General features: G+C 36.9%; 1 long non-coding RNA gene across 1 annotated transcript in view; it reads right to left on the bottom strand.

Annotated features, from left to right (window-relative positions):
• Positions 1–15,591, bottom strand: part of LOC138989530 (uncharacterized) — a 350,895-nt gene that overhangs the window by 277,900 nt on the left and 57,404 nt on the right. The gene's annotated exons all lie outside the window — the stretch shown is intronic.

Genomic DNA, 15,591 nt, shown 5'->3' with positions numbered 1-15,591 from the left:
GCTGGGAAAACTGGTCAACTACTAGTAAAAGAATGAAACTAGAACACTTTCTAACACCTTACACAAAAATAAACTCAAAATGGATTAAAGATCTCAATGTAAGACCAGAAACTATAAAACTCCTACAGGAGAACATAGGCAAAACACTCTCCGACATACATCACAGCAGGATCCTCTATGACCCACCTCCCAGAATATTGGAAATAAAAGCAAAAATAAACAAATGGGACCTACTTAAACTTAAAAGCTTCTGCACAACAAAGGAAACTATTAGCAAGGTGAAAAGGCAGCCTTCAGAATGGGAGAAAATAATAGCAAATGAAGCAACGGACAAACAACTAATCTCAAAATATACAAGCAACTCCTACAGCTCAACTCCAGAAAATAAATGACCCAATCAAAAATGGGCCAAAGAACTAAATAGACATTTCTCCAAAGAAGACATACAGATGGCTAACAAACACATGAAAAGATGCTCAACATCACTCATTATCAGAGAAATGCAAATCAAAACCACTATGAGGTACCATTTCACGCCAGTCAGAATGGTTATGATCCAAGAGTCTACAAGCAATAAATGCTGGAGAGGGTGTGGAGAAAAGGGAACTCTCTTACACTGTTGGTGGGAATGCAAACTAGTACAGCCACTATGGAGAACAGTGTGGAGATTCCTTAAAAAACTGGAAATAGAACTGCCTTATGATCCAGCAGTCCCACTGCTGGGCATACACACTGAGGAAACCAGAAGGGAAAGAGACACGTGTACCCCAATGTTCATCGCAGCACTGTTTATAATAGCCAGGACATGGAAGCCACCTAGATGCCCATCAGCAGATGAATGGATAAGAAAGTGGTGGTACATATACACAATGGAGTATTACTCAGCCATTAAAAAGAATACATTTGAATCAGTTCTAATGAGGTGGATGAAACTGGAACCTATTATACAGAGTGAAGTAAGCCAGAAAGAAAAACACCAATACAGTATACTAACGCATAAATATGGAATTTAGAAAGATGGTAACAATAACCCTGTGTACGAGACAGCAAAAGAGACACCGATGTATAGATCAGTCTTATGGTCTCTGTGGGAGAGGAAGAGTGTGGGGAGATTTGGGAGAATAGCATTGAAACATGTATAATATCATGTATGAAACGAGTCGCCAGTCCACGTTCGATGCACGGTACTGGATGCTTGGGGCTGGTGCACTGGGACGACCCAGAGGGAGGGGAGGGGAGGGAGGAGGGAGGAGGGTTCAGGATGGGGAACGCGGGTATACCTGTGGCAGATTCATTTCGATATTTGGCAAAACTAATACAATATTGTAAAGTTTAAAAATAAAATAAAATTTAAAAATAAAAAAAAATAATAAAAAACAAAACAAAAAAAATAAATAAATAAAATGACCAAAGTATAAATAATTCAAAAAAAAAAGAGAGAGATACTTGTCCTAGATATAGTCTGCCCTGAACCCCTCCCACTATACAGGATGTGACAATGATGGGGACAACCATGGAAGCCATACATGTTGAGGACAGTAAAGACACCCCCCAGTTCAGGGACCACTCACCTCTAAACTGTTATGTGAGAGAAATAAACTTTTGTCTTATTTACGCCACTGCATTTTCAGGTCTCTATGGTATAAAACCACCCTAATGAACATACAAATTATTACTGAGAGTAGCACCCAGGAAAACATGCTCTCCAACACCTTCTTCAAAGTTGGCCAAAGAAGGGAAGAACTCTCCAGAGGTCACAGCCAATGGCAAAAGGAACAACTCTATGGGCAGAGGCAGCAAGATGGGTCCTCCAAGGAACTCACCCTCCTACTAGAGGAGAGACCTCACAATTTCTACTCAATAGGATTTGATAACTATGCTAACACTAACTGTTGTATATCCCCACTCTCCCTCTAGAATACAAAATGTATTTTCCTATTGCTACTCCACCATTGTACATCAGGTATGATGACAGGATGGATGATATCTTGCCTTTTATTTTATAGATTAGTGAACCTAGAAGAGCTGCAACAAAACCCAGCAAAGAGGACAGGCACCACTCAGAGATCCTAGACTTTGATGTAGAGGTAGCATGGGTGCCTCTCTCTCACAGAAAGGGTACCTGTTCTATTTAGGGGAGAAGAGTCAACAAGGATACACATTGAGACAGGTATGCATGAATGAGCGGAGAAACATGGGAGGTCAGAGAGGTAGACCATGGAGAAGTCACCAAACTGTGCTCCCTTCTTCCTCAGAGTGAGCGAGTCCCCAGATTTTCAGCTGTTCATATATGGCCATACACCTGGAGACTATGATTTCTAATCTTTCTTGCACTAAAGTATGGTGATACAGCTAAATTTAAATCAATAGGCTATGAAAAGAAGTGTTAGATATAATTTCCAGTCATGTCCTTAATAATTTCTGCCAGAACTTTCTTTTCCCTCCTTCTCAAGAGCTGGGAGACGCCACTACAGAGGTGACCACTGAAGTTTTATATAAGGGTGACACAGCTACTGCTCCAGCCCGAATTCCTTAGCTCTGGGCTATTATGTGAAATGGAAATAATCTACCTATTTCTAGTCTCTTTGTTGTAACATCTCAGCCAATCATTAGATAATATAAGTTTAATTTAGCTTTGGGGAGCTTGACTCTAAAATAATATTTGACACTCCAAGAAAAGCAATAGGAAAATGCATATATTAGAAGAATATGAAAACTGAATAGTCATAGCTACTTTAAGAACTAGAAGTTGTAAGAAAAAAAAAAAAAAAGAAAGAAAGAAAAAGACGAAAGCATAGCCAAAAGCATACCTGATCACTTATTTTTTTAATTCTCAGGAAAATAAAATTTGGCTTGTTAAGTTGAAGTTGCATTTAAGACAAAATACATATACATAATGTTGCATGCCTGCCGGACAAGAGAACATAGCTGCTTAAAATGAATAAACTTTGCTAACAGATAGAAGATCAGATTTTCACTGTGTAAGAATTTAAAATGATATGAATTTCAGACGATAAGAATTTCACAATGTAATATATATACAATATTGCAGCTATGCTTCAATTTCCTAAATATGACGGTCTGCCACCTGGAATTGTTATTCTGGGTGTGGCAGATCACTGTGATACAATGTTACTCTAATCCCACTTAACAAAGCACACCAAACTAATGATAAAAGTGGTAAGGAACTAAAAAGCCTCTTGATGAAAGTGTTAGTGGAGAGTGAAAAAGTTGGCTTAAAGCTCAACATTCAGAAAACAAAGATCATGGCATCCGGTCCCATCACTTCATGGGAAATAGATGGGGAAACAGTGGAAACAGTGTCAGATTTTATTTTGGGGGGCTTCAAAATCACTGCAGATGGTGACTGCAGCCATGAAATTAAAAGACACTTATTCCTTGGAAGGAAAGTTATGACCAACCTAGATAGCATATTCAAAAGCAGAGACATTACTTTGTCAACAAAGGTCCGTCTAGTCAAGGCTATGGTTTTTCCTGTGGTCATGTATGGATGTGAAAGTTGGACTGTGAAGAGGGCTGAGTGTCGAAGAATTGATGCTTTTGAACTGTGGTGTTGGAGAAGACTCTTGAGAGTCCCTTGGACTGCAAGGAGATCCAACCAGTCCATTCTGAAGGAGATTAGCCCTGGGATTTCTTTGGAGGGAATGATGCTCAAGCTGAAACTCCAGTACTTTGGCCACCTCATATGAAGAGTTGACTCCTTGGAAAAGACTCTGATGCTGGGAGAGATTGGGGGCAGGAGGAGAAGGGGACGACAGAGGATGAGGTGGCTGGATGGCATCACTGACTCGATGGACATGAGTCTGAGTGAACTCCGGGAGTTGGTGATAGACAGGGAGGCCTGGTGTGCTGCGATTCATGGGGTCGCAAAGAGTCGGACACAACCGAGCAACTGAACTGAACTGAACTGAATATATTTGAAGAATAAAATTTACTTTGCTCCAGTTTATACAGTGAGAGGTAAGGCTGTAATCAGCATCTTACATATATCACCCTAAATTCCTGGAGATAAAAGATTATGCTGAAAGCACCTCTGTACCTTAACAGAGCTTCTTTGAAGATGCTAGAAAACCTTTTAAAAATTAATTTTTCTTATTCACTTTTACGATGGCACACAAATCTACCATCATAAAATCAGTGAAAATACTATTCTTCTCTTTGAATACACTGCATAAAGCAAAGAAATCCAGTAATAATAAAAAACATTTGAGGTTATATAAATGTGTGTGTGTGTGTTGTGAGTGTATACCCTGTCACAAGACAAAGAAGCTGATGAGATTTGAGGGTTTAGACTTAGACAACCAAAGGATATACGGGAACATTACTGAGGGAATATGACAAGGTTATTTTTTACAGAAATGTCAATAGATTAAATTTGGAGTCACTCTGCCCTTAATATAATAGTTGTCATAAACAAGGAAGCTTGAGTTATCAGCTGTTCACATAAGCAGCTTTAGAGAATCAGGGAAAAAAAGATTAAATGGATATAATTTATAATCTGGGCTCACTGTAATCCTAGGGCTTTCAGTACCGGACTTTCTCTGAGCCTCTGGTTGGGTCTCATTCCTGACCTTCATCACAACACTGGTTGTCATTGGACTGTGTTGGTGTCAACCTATCATTCCTCAGAAGAATAATACCAATAATGCAAATACAACCTATTGGACTTCCAATCCCTAAGATTTTCACAACAATCAATTTTTTAAAAAGTACCCAATTTTCTACTTAATTCTGTAGGCAGACAAAACACAAACCTACCAGACTTGGACACTGCACTGACCTTTTTAATATTCAGTATCCAATTTTTGTTGTGTGTATGTACTATGTATAAATATACACAAAAATACAAAACATTTATTTATAACAGGTTCTCTTTCATGTCTGAAGTGAAGTGAAGTGAACTAAACGTCGCTCAGTCATGTCCGACTCTTTGCGACCCCATGGACTATATGGTCCATGGAATTCCCCAGGCCAGAATACTGGAGTGGGTAGCCTTTTTCCTTCTCCAGGGGATCTTCCCAACCCAGGGATCAAACCCAGGTGTCCCTCATTGTGGGCAGATTCTTTACCAGCTGAGCCACAAGGGAAGCCCATTTAAACCATAAGTGAATCCCAAATTAGTCTGACACTAAATGGAATTTCTTTTTGTGGTATCACCTATTTCTTGTCTGCTGCTGTTGCTGCTAAGTCGCTTCAGTCGTGTCCGACTCTGTGCGACCCCATAGACGGCAGCCCACCAGGCTCCCCCGTCCCTGAGATTCTCCAGGCAAGAACACTGGAGTGGTTTGCCATTTCCTTCTCCAATGCATGAAAGTGAAAAGTGAAAGTGAAGTCGCTCAGTCGTGTCCGACTCTTAGCAACCCCATGGACTGCAGCCTACCAGGCTCCTCCATCCATGGGATTTTCCAGGCAAGAGTACTGGAGTGGGGTGCCATTGCTTATCTACTATATAACAAACCAAGCTTTATAAACAACTCCTTGGAAAATACTAGCATCAATGTTTAGAAATAATTTTTATCTTCTCCAGATAACTTATTAAATCAAATTACAGATGATGAGCTTTTTATTAAAGTTATCTCTTCTAGAATATGGTATACTATTTTAATTTCCTAAGGGTGAATTTTTTCACTTACTTTATGAAATAAGTTTACTTATATATGTGAACAGTGCATGAATAGTAGAAACTGTATTAGTACAAATATGAATTCCTACTCCCTTGAAACAGTTATCTTAAAGAAGATAACAACAAAGACTAACAGTTTTAAAGGTAGGCTTCCTGGATTTGAATCCCAACTCTCCCATATACTAGTTGCTTAACTCTGGTCAAGATTAAGAAACCAAGTTTTATTTTCCTTATCTTATTATTTCTACACATAAAAATGAAAGTCTACTGTTAGAGTCAGTCAAAAAGAGTTATGTACCTATCTACAATGGACTAAATGTGTCTCTTCAAAATTCATTAGGCTTCCCTGGTGGCTCAGACAGTAAAGAATCTGCCTGCAATGAAGGAGACCCTGGTTTGATCCTTGGGTTGAGAAGATCCCCTGGAGAAGGGGATGGCACCCACTCCAGTATTCTCGCCTAGAGAATTCCATGGACAGAGGAGCCTGGTGGGCTACAGTCCATGGGGTGGCAAAGAGTCGGACACGACTGAGTGACTAACATTTTTAAAATTCGTATGTTGAGATCCTAATCCCAATGTTGATGATATCAGAAGGTGGAGCTTTACAAAGCTAATTAGGTCATGAGGTGGAGAACTCATGAATGAGATTAGTTTAAAAGAAGAGGCCAGAGAACTAGTTAGGTCTCTACTCTGCCATGTGAGCATACTATGGGAAAAGAGCTATCTAAAGCCAGGAAGCAAGCCTTCACCAGACACTGGATATGCCAGCCCCTTGATCTTGGATTTCTCAGCCTCCAGAACTATGAGAAATAAATGTTTGTTGTTTAAACCACAGGGCCTATAGTAATTTGCTATAGCAGCCCAAACAGACTAAGACACCATCCCACAGTGACGAAAAGAGGGATGTCTCCTTTATTACCACTGAGCAGAACCAAAAGAAATCAATTAATATAAATGTAATTACTGTGTAAGATAAAATATGTTTTAAAACATCCAATTTGTCCTCAAGGTGTTATGCAACTTAAAATGTGCATATTAATGTATACCTTTCTTTTGGGACCATTTTAAGCATAACCCTGGATCCTCAAGAGCAAAGTAAAACCCCCTTTCTGTGGTTGTGCATGATCACACTTTGTCCCTTCTAAAAGCCTTTGCATTTGGAATATTCTCTGTTCCTATCATACCCTTTCTTTAATATTCTACTTTTTTTTTCTCATTCTATCTCATACCTTTATTTTTTTTCCTTTTTTTTTTTCGTTTCATACATGCTATTATACATGTTTCAATGCCATTCTCCCAAATCTCCCCACCCTCTCCCTCTCCCACAGAGTCCATAAGACTGATCTATACATCAGTGTCTCTTTTGCTGTCTCGTATACAGGGTTATTGTTACCATCTTTCTAAATTCCATATTTATGCGTTAGTATACTGTATTGGTGTTTTTCGTTCTGGCTTACTTCAGTCTGTATAACAGGCTCCAGTTTCATCCATCTCATTAGAACTGATTCAAATGTATTCTTTTTAATGGCTGAGTAATACTCCATTGTGTATATGTACCACCACTTTCTTATCCATTCATCTGCTGATGGGCATCTAGGTGGCTTCCATGTCCTGGCTATTATAAACAGTGCTGCGATGAACATTGGGGTACACGTGTCTCTTTCCCTTCTGGTTTCCTCAGTGTGTATGCCCAGCAGTGGGACTGCTGGATCATAAGGCAGTTCTATTTCCAGTTTTTTAAGGAATCTCCACACTGTTCTCCATAGTGGCTGTACTAGTTTGCATTCCCACCAACAGTGTAAGAGAGTTCCCTTTTCTCCACACCCTCTCCAGCATTTATTGCTTGTAGACTTTTGGATCGCAGCCATTCTGACTGGCGTGAAATGGTACCTCAGAGTGGTTTTGATTTGCATTTCTCTGATAATGAGTGATGTTGAGCATCTTTTCATGTGTTTGTTAGCCATCTGTATGTCTTCTTTGGAGAAATGTCTATTTAGTTCTTTGGCCCATTTTTTGATTGGGTCATTTATTTTTCTGGAGTTGAGCTGTAGGAGTTGCTTGTATATTTTTGAGATTAGTTGTTTGTCCGTTGCTTCATTTGCTATTATTTTCTCCCATTCTGAAGGCTGCCTTTTCACCTTGCTAATAGTTTCCTTTGTTGTGCAGAAGCTTTTAAGTTTAATTAGGTCCCATTTGTTTATTTTTGCTTTTATTTCCAATATTCTGGGAGGTGGGTCATAGAGGATCCTGCTGTGATGTATGTCAGAGAGTGTTTTGCCTATGTTCTCCTCTAGGAGTTTTATAGTTTCTGGTCTTATGTTGAGATCTTTAATCCATTTTGAGTTTATTTTTGTGTAAGGTGTTAGAAAGTGTTCTAGTTGCATTCTTTTACAAGTGGTTGACCAGTTTTCCCAGCACCACTTGTTAAAGAGATTGTCTTTTCTCCATTGTATATTCTTGCCTCCTTTGTCAAAGATAAGGTGTCCATATGTGTGTGGATTTATCTCTGGGCTTTCTATTTTGTTCCATTGATCTATATTTCTGTCTTTGTGCCAGTACCATACTGTCTTGATAACTGTGGCTTTGTAATAGAGCCTGAAGTCAGGTAGGTTGATTCCTCCAGTTCCATTCTTCTTTCTCAAGATCGCTTTGGCTATTCGAGGTTTTTTGTATTTCCATACAAATTGTGAAATTATTTGTTCTAGCTCTGTGAAGAATGCTGTTGGTAGCTTGATAGGGATTGCATTGAATCTATAAATTGCTTTGGGTAGTATACTCATTTTCACTATATTGATTCTTCCAATCCATGAACATGGTATATTTCTCCATCTATTAGTGTCCTCTTTGATTTCTTTCACCAGTGTTGTATAGTTTTCTATATATAGGTCTTTAGTTTCTTTAGGTGGATATATTCCTAAGTATTTTATTCTTTCCGTTGCAATGGTGAATGGAATTGTTTCCTTAATTTCTCTTTCTGTTTTCTCATTATTAGTGTATAGGAATGCAAGAGATTTCTGTGTGTTGATTTTATATCCTGCAACTTTACTATAATCATTGATTAGTTCTAGTAATTTTCCTGACAAAGATCCCACAAAAAAAGAAAACTACAGGCCAATATCACTGATGAACATAGATGCAAAAATCCTTAACAAAATTCTAGCAATCAGAATCCAACAACACATTCAAAAGATCATACACCATGACACTCCAAGTGGGCTTTATCCCAGGGATGCAAGGATTCTTCAATATCCACAAATCAATCAATGTAATACACCACATTAACAAATTGAAAAATAAAAACCATATGATTATCTCAATAGATGCAGAGAAAGCCTTTGACAAAATTCAACATCCATTTATGATAAGAACTCTCCAGAAAGCAGGAATAGAAGGAACATACCTCAACATAATAAAAGCTATATATGACAAACCCACAGCAAACATTATCCTCAATGGTGAACAATTGAAAGCATTTCCTCTAAAGTCAGGAACAAGACAAGGGTGCCCACTTTCACCATTACTATTCAACATAGTTTTGGAAGTTTTGGCCACAGCAATCAGAGCAGAAAAAGAAATAAAAGGAATCCAAATTGGAAAAGAAGAAGTAAAACTCTCACTATTTGCAGATGACATGATCCTCTACATAGAAAACCCTAAAGACTCCACCAGAAAATATTCTACTTTAAAATCACTCTAAAAGTCTTTCAAAAATAATGTCATTTGACTTCCATCACTGTGCAAACCTTACCCGCCTACACTCAGGACAACTCCTCAACTCTCTTTTCCTATGTCTTTTCACAGAAGGATTATCTTCTCACTCACCCAAATTGCAAAATTTAGAGTCATTTTTTTATTTTTCCTTTTCCCTCACCTCAGCGCACTCACTCCACAAGCTCATTCTAGTCCATTATCAAAGTATTTGTTAGTGTAAGCAACATCCACTCCCTCCACCTCACCCCCAGACAAACTATTACTAATTAATGTACTTTAAGTGGCTATTCTTTCTTCCTTGAAATAATGTAATATTTTCTCATTTTCCTATCTTTCAACATACCCCCCATTTCTTTTATGTCTTTCCCATTGTTTCCAAATATTCGATATTAAGTATATACATCCACAGTCTCAAGTACAGGATTGAATTTAGAAGCTTCTAATTTGTATTTCAATCACATCACTTAAGATGCTTGAGGAAAATGGTTAAAATTATGTATTTAATAACACAGTAGCCTCTGATGCTTAATCCTTCTTATATACAAGAGCTGTTATGGGTCAGCTCTCAAATGTACATTAGCAAGGAATGAGCCTGCCCTCAAAGCACATTACAATATGCCCTTTCTTAATAACTCACTAGTAATACCACACACAAAACTGCTTAATAGTCAACTTTCCATTTGGACTTTGATTTTAAAAAGAGATAGGATACTCAATATATCTCATGCTTTAGAAAACGCAAAATTTAACGGCCAAGAATATTTCTGTTTATGTATAGACAGAGGCTGTTAACACAACATGAGAGTAAAATAATCGAAAACTACCTAAAGGTCAACCTCCTGTTAAAAAAATACTGAGAGCTATTTTTAAAAATCAAACACTTTATCCTACATGAAGGTAGTATATTCTTTGGTGAAACTTCTGCTTCAAAGAGGTGATTAATTCTCAATTGGATGCAGAAATTCAGCAAAGTTAACATTTTATAAATGACATGAAAAGTGGTGGTGGTGTTTTACCCCAGGTTGATCATCTTAGAGCTATTCTCCTGAATATAGTCCTTCTTCTCTCACATTAGTATCATTTATAGCATCCAAATGCATTTGAATTCAGCAGATTTCTGGGAACCCCAGAAGGGATTCACTATAGATCTTTTCAAAAGTCAATGTCTTTTTATTTGCATAAAAATACAATCCCATCATGGCTTCCAATCAGAGCCAATAGGAGAGCATTGTAAATGTCTAGTCTAAAGACATTCATAGATTTGAATAGATTGTGAGGATGGAGCTTCACATTCATTGTTGACCTTTTGCCTTTTATCGCTGAATTATATATACTACAAAAAAATACACAAGTTTAGAAAAATTATCTCTCACAAAGATGCAGGAGCTTATCTGAAGGATAGACCTTGTCGTGTGTTTCATAGCAAAATGTCATCAACCTTTTATTCAAAGTCATGGAGACACCTCTACACAGATTCCAAGGACAGAAAGTGTTTGAAAACATGATCTTTTAAATCTGTGTTCTACGTAAGTACTAGAATCCTCCGTTTTAGGAAACTGTATAAGGTTGGAGCCATAACACTTTGATCTTCCCATTGTTCCCTACTTGGAAGAAGATGCAAAGTGCTTAAACTGATGAGATTCTGGATGAGCCAAACATTCTCAGGACCCAGAGCTAGACTTGTTTGAATTTCCTAAACTTCAACACAGTACATTAACAGGGAATGAAGGAAGGGCATTTTAGTCATTTATTCACTCAGCAGTCCTTCATTAATGGGGTGTGCTGGTTGGCTTGTAATATAGTGCCTGCTTACACCTATTGTCCTGGTATAATTATTAATAGTGTCCCCTCAAAAGGGCCCTTGGACTACAGATTATGTGGTAAGCCTATGAACTTAAGGTGACATGTATGCCAGATCTATTTCAGGTTTCAGGTAATGAACAAAGTCTTCTGGTCAAGGAATGAAATCCTTTCCTTACCTAACATCACAGTCAATCAATCACATAGGAGTATTATACTGTGAGGTAGAATCTGACGTGCCAAGGCCTTGTCAGTAAGGAAAAAACCTCTGAGCACCAGGACAGAAAAACAGCTAGGCTAATGTGGGTTAAGAAACCAGAGGACTTGGAGGCAAACTTGGATGGCAAGATTGAGATTATGTAGGAAATTTTACTTATCTAGTTACTCAGAGATCAAAGGGTGTTATCTTGCAAATACCCCTAGAGATAATGGGTTAGTATTTAAGAAAAGAATCACACTGTAATTATACCTACATATTATTAACACTTCATATAGTGTGTATATGCACCTCAATGAAATATTAGCCAATGTACACCTAATCTGGTTCACCTATGATGTTTAATTAGTTCAACCCAAGGCTTCTTTCCCCACTAAAGTTATTAAGCTCCTAAATCTTTAAATATAAGTCCATTTTAAGCTCAAATCAGTAAAATAATTGCAACTGCCATAACAACAAGCCAAGTATGCAGCCCTCTAAAGGCAAAAATGATCATGAAATCTGAGAACATGTGAGTTCCAGAATCATGGGAAGAGGGGCTAATCTCTTAGGGGATCTAAAATTATGATATTACCCCCCACATGCTTGAAATGAGGAGCTATTGCACAATAGAGCAGAAAACACATGGGCTTTGCAATCCAAAAATTTGGACTTTGGTCATACATTCTAACTACCTGAGTTTACTTCAATTTCTTACCTCTCTGAGCATCCCATTTTCATACAGAAAATGCAGAGGATAATCATACTGATTTCACAGGGTTATTTTTAAGATCAAAGGAATTAAAATATAAGCATGGGGTAAAAGATGCTGGCAATAAACTTAGGATGTCTAGAACACCCTCATTTTCTTCATCCCTTTTCTAAGAGTTATTTCAAAGTGGCCAGACTTCAACTGTATCAAATATATTTCTTTCTTCCCTTGCTCATTTATTTTCTTTATCATTACTGGCATATGGGTAAAAAGAAAAGTGAGCATGTCAGTACATACACATATTTTTTTTTTTACCACAGCCAATTCTTTTTTTGTTGAATCCAGTTAACTCTGTTCTCCGGTTTATTAATAATATAATTAATGACATTTGTCTAAATACTTCATTGCTTAGCTATTTGTCTTATTGCCATGAAGAAAGAACCATAGTTTATTTTTATCTCCTTCCAAAAAGCAAAGATTTTTCAAATAATCAAACAAGCTGGTACAACTCTGCAGTCTAAGGAAATCACATGTTTTCCCTGAGAAATAGTGTGTAATTAGTGAGTGTTTTTAGAGTTCCTGGGACTGAGTGCATTGGTTCATATTTTTCATGATTATCTGGCCAATATTTCACTTAAAACGACATCTTTAGCTGCAAATAAATAGCCCCAGGATCCTTTCATGCTCTACTCTAGAAACCTTTTTTCATCCAATACTTCAAAGTATTCATAGTTGCCAATGTGAATTTTTTAAATACAAAATTAGAAATGAGAATTGGAATTAGAATTAAAAACTCAGTTCAATATCTGAGGAGAAAAGAATTCCAAGTCACTGATCTTTAGAAGGCAAAAATTAAACATTTCACAAGCATTCTTCTTACATTGTTATCTAACCAACCATTAGTGCTCACTGCCTACATTTTTACAGTGGTTGGCAATCTGTGCTCAGCCACTGTAATGCCAATCTTTCAGAATTAGTTCTTGATTATGTTCCTGAAAGGCTCGAGATTTTAATACATACTGTCTGGTTCATCTTCAGCATTTCTGTAGAAAATTGGTGACAGATGTCAATGTTAACATTTCACAAATTTTATAAAATCGTTAGGATGATGACACAATTAACATAATCACTAGTGATTACATCCTAACCAGACCATGGGGAATTCCCCATGTTGCTTTATGCCTCAGTAACCTTTAATATAATAAATTATGTTTAAAGTTATCAATTATAGTTAATCAAAGGATTGTAGAATAAGCAACCAGGGCATAAATGACCATAAGGAGATTCTGAGATAAATTTCAAACCAGAGTTAACAAAGAAACACTCATGCTATATACTTTGGTTTTATTCATTTATATATCAGTCACTCATTTATTCAACAAATATTTATTAAATACCTTCTCTATGCCAAGCATCGTTTTAAATTATCTGTATATATCAGTTAACAAAATTCCTACCTTCAAAGAGCCCACATTCCACTAGAGACTGACAATAAACCACACATATAAGTAAAGCATATAGTACTTCTTAAGTCTCTAAGTGCAACGAAAATAAAAATGAAGAGTATCAAGACTGCAGAACAGTAAGAAGGAAGAATATCTGTATATTTTATTACATTTTTTTTTTACCAGAAAATAGCTAATGCTTGAAAATCACTAGTACAAAAGTGTTTGCTTCTCTTACATGAGATTTTCCAATACAATATTTTCCATTTTTCCTCACATCCCTTAAATGTATTCATAACTAGAGTTAATAAAATATGTAGCTAAAACAGAAGAGAGATAAATATATGGTCATCTTAAATCTGATATTATCTATTTACTTCCAAAGGTGGTGTCGTGTCAGTTATATCAATCAAATCGTGTTCTGACACTGTACACTAAAAAGAGTATCTGTAATTACACCAGATATCTCCAGGGGGGGAAAAAAAAAAGATGCTGCCTGAGAACAGGTGTCAATCGAGTATAGAACTAATTTATTCCAGTGGATGTCATAACTATGATAGGTCCAATAACTTTCCAATACAGCTATATGACCATGTTTATTTTGTAAGTCACTGTTACTTTCACTGTAGAATTACATTTTGTTTTCTGTGTCTCTAATGACTTCACTGTTATCAAAAACTGGGTATTAGTAACATCAAGATGTCAGCCACTAATGCAATAATCAAAACAACATGTATATTCTCAGTCTCTCTGCAAAACTGCCTTTGTTTCTCCTTTAGAACTCAATTCAAGAAACATTAATTGAATGCTAGCAATTTCAGGATTCTTGCAAAGTACTATAAGGAATGTGATGTTGAACAAATCGTGTGCCTTATCCTCCAATAGCCATCTCTTAAAAGGGTTTGCAAAGTGCATAAAGAGCTATAAAGTTTAAGGCGGTCAGGAATTTAATACACATGAGATATTTTGAACTGTATTCTGATTTAGCCATTGTTATTAATACTTAGCATTTTCTAGCTCTTGGAGATTATATCACACCAATGTCTTGGACCCATATTTTGTTTTTTTTTAATTTTTCCTATTTCAAATAACATTTGCAAATTTGAAATTTCCAAAGTGAATCATAACTTCAGGGGAAGTGAGCTCTCATGCAGGGCAGGAAGGCAAGGCACATCTTTGAAAAAACATCCTTGACAGTACTGAAGAGTAAGGAAAAGAAAGAGATTAGAGAAAAGAAGCTGTTTGTGGTCTGGCTACAACCAGGGCATCTATCAAAGGAGAGACTCTTAACCTTTACTGCTGGGGACCTGTTGTCAAAATATGCTTTAAATGCATGAAATAAAATAGTAAAGAAAAACCAGTGGAATAGAAATATCACAGTTTTTATTGTCATACAGTAACACTTGTGCTTCTTTATTAGCACATTAAATTACAAGGGGTAGCAGTGTATCTAATAACACCAATAATTTCAAAGTAGTGTTGACTGTAAATGATTTTGAAATATCTGCAACAGTATGGCATAAAAACACCCGTGATTTCTATTAATGACAAAGTCACAGGTGCTGCTAATAGAGTGTCTGTTGCCTTCAACATATAATTGAAGGACATACTAAATTTCACAGGTTATATTTTACTGATCATAAAATATACTGCTCTTCTTCCTACCCTCTGTCACTGGCCTGTGGTACAGACCTAAGTCCTACCAATGCTCAGTGTCATTCAGCAATTTAATTTCCCAGTGCCTCACAAAAGCAACATCTTATCAACCTCACACATTTTGCATAGAAGCATAAATCTCATTATGCCCTTCAAACGTCCCTGTCACTGGTACAACTGGGCTCATAATAATCTGAACTCGGATAAATAGTTCTATTTACCCAGTCTTGGGTCTGATAAAAGGACCACCATTACCTGTCACTAAAAAAAAAAAAAAAAAAAAAAAAAAACAACAACAAAAATCCTAAAATACTAAACATTATTGCAGTCTGTCAGGAACACACAAAATACAGGACAGAGCACCTAGACAACTCTATAAAGACACACAATCAAGCTTAGATGTTTGCAGTCAAGACATTATCAAGAA

The sequence above is a fragment of the Bos mutus genome, chromosome 10 (assembly GCF_027580195.1).
Source record: "Bos mutus isolate GX-2022 chromosome 10, NWIPB_WYAK_1.1, whole genome shotgun sequence".
Taxonomy (NCBI): Eukaryota; Metazoa; Chordata; class Mammalia; order Artiodactyla; family Bovidae; genus Bos; species Bos mutus.
Note: the sequence above shows the minus strand (reverse complement) of the source record. Positions and strands in the feature narration are given on the sequence as shown.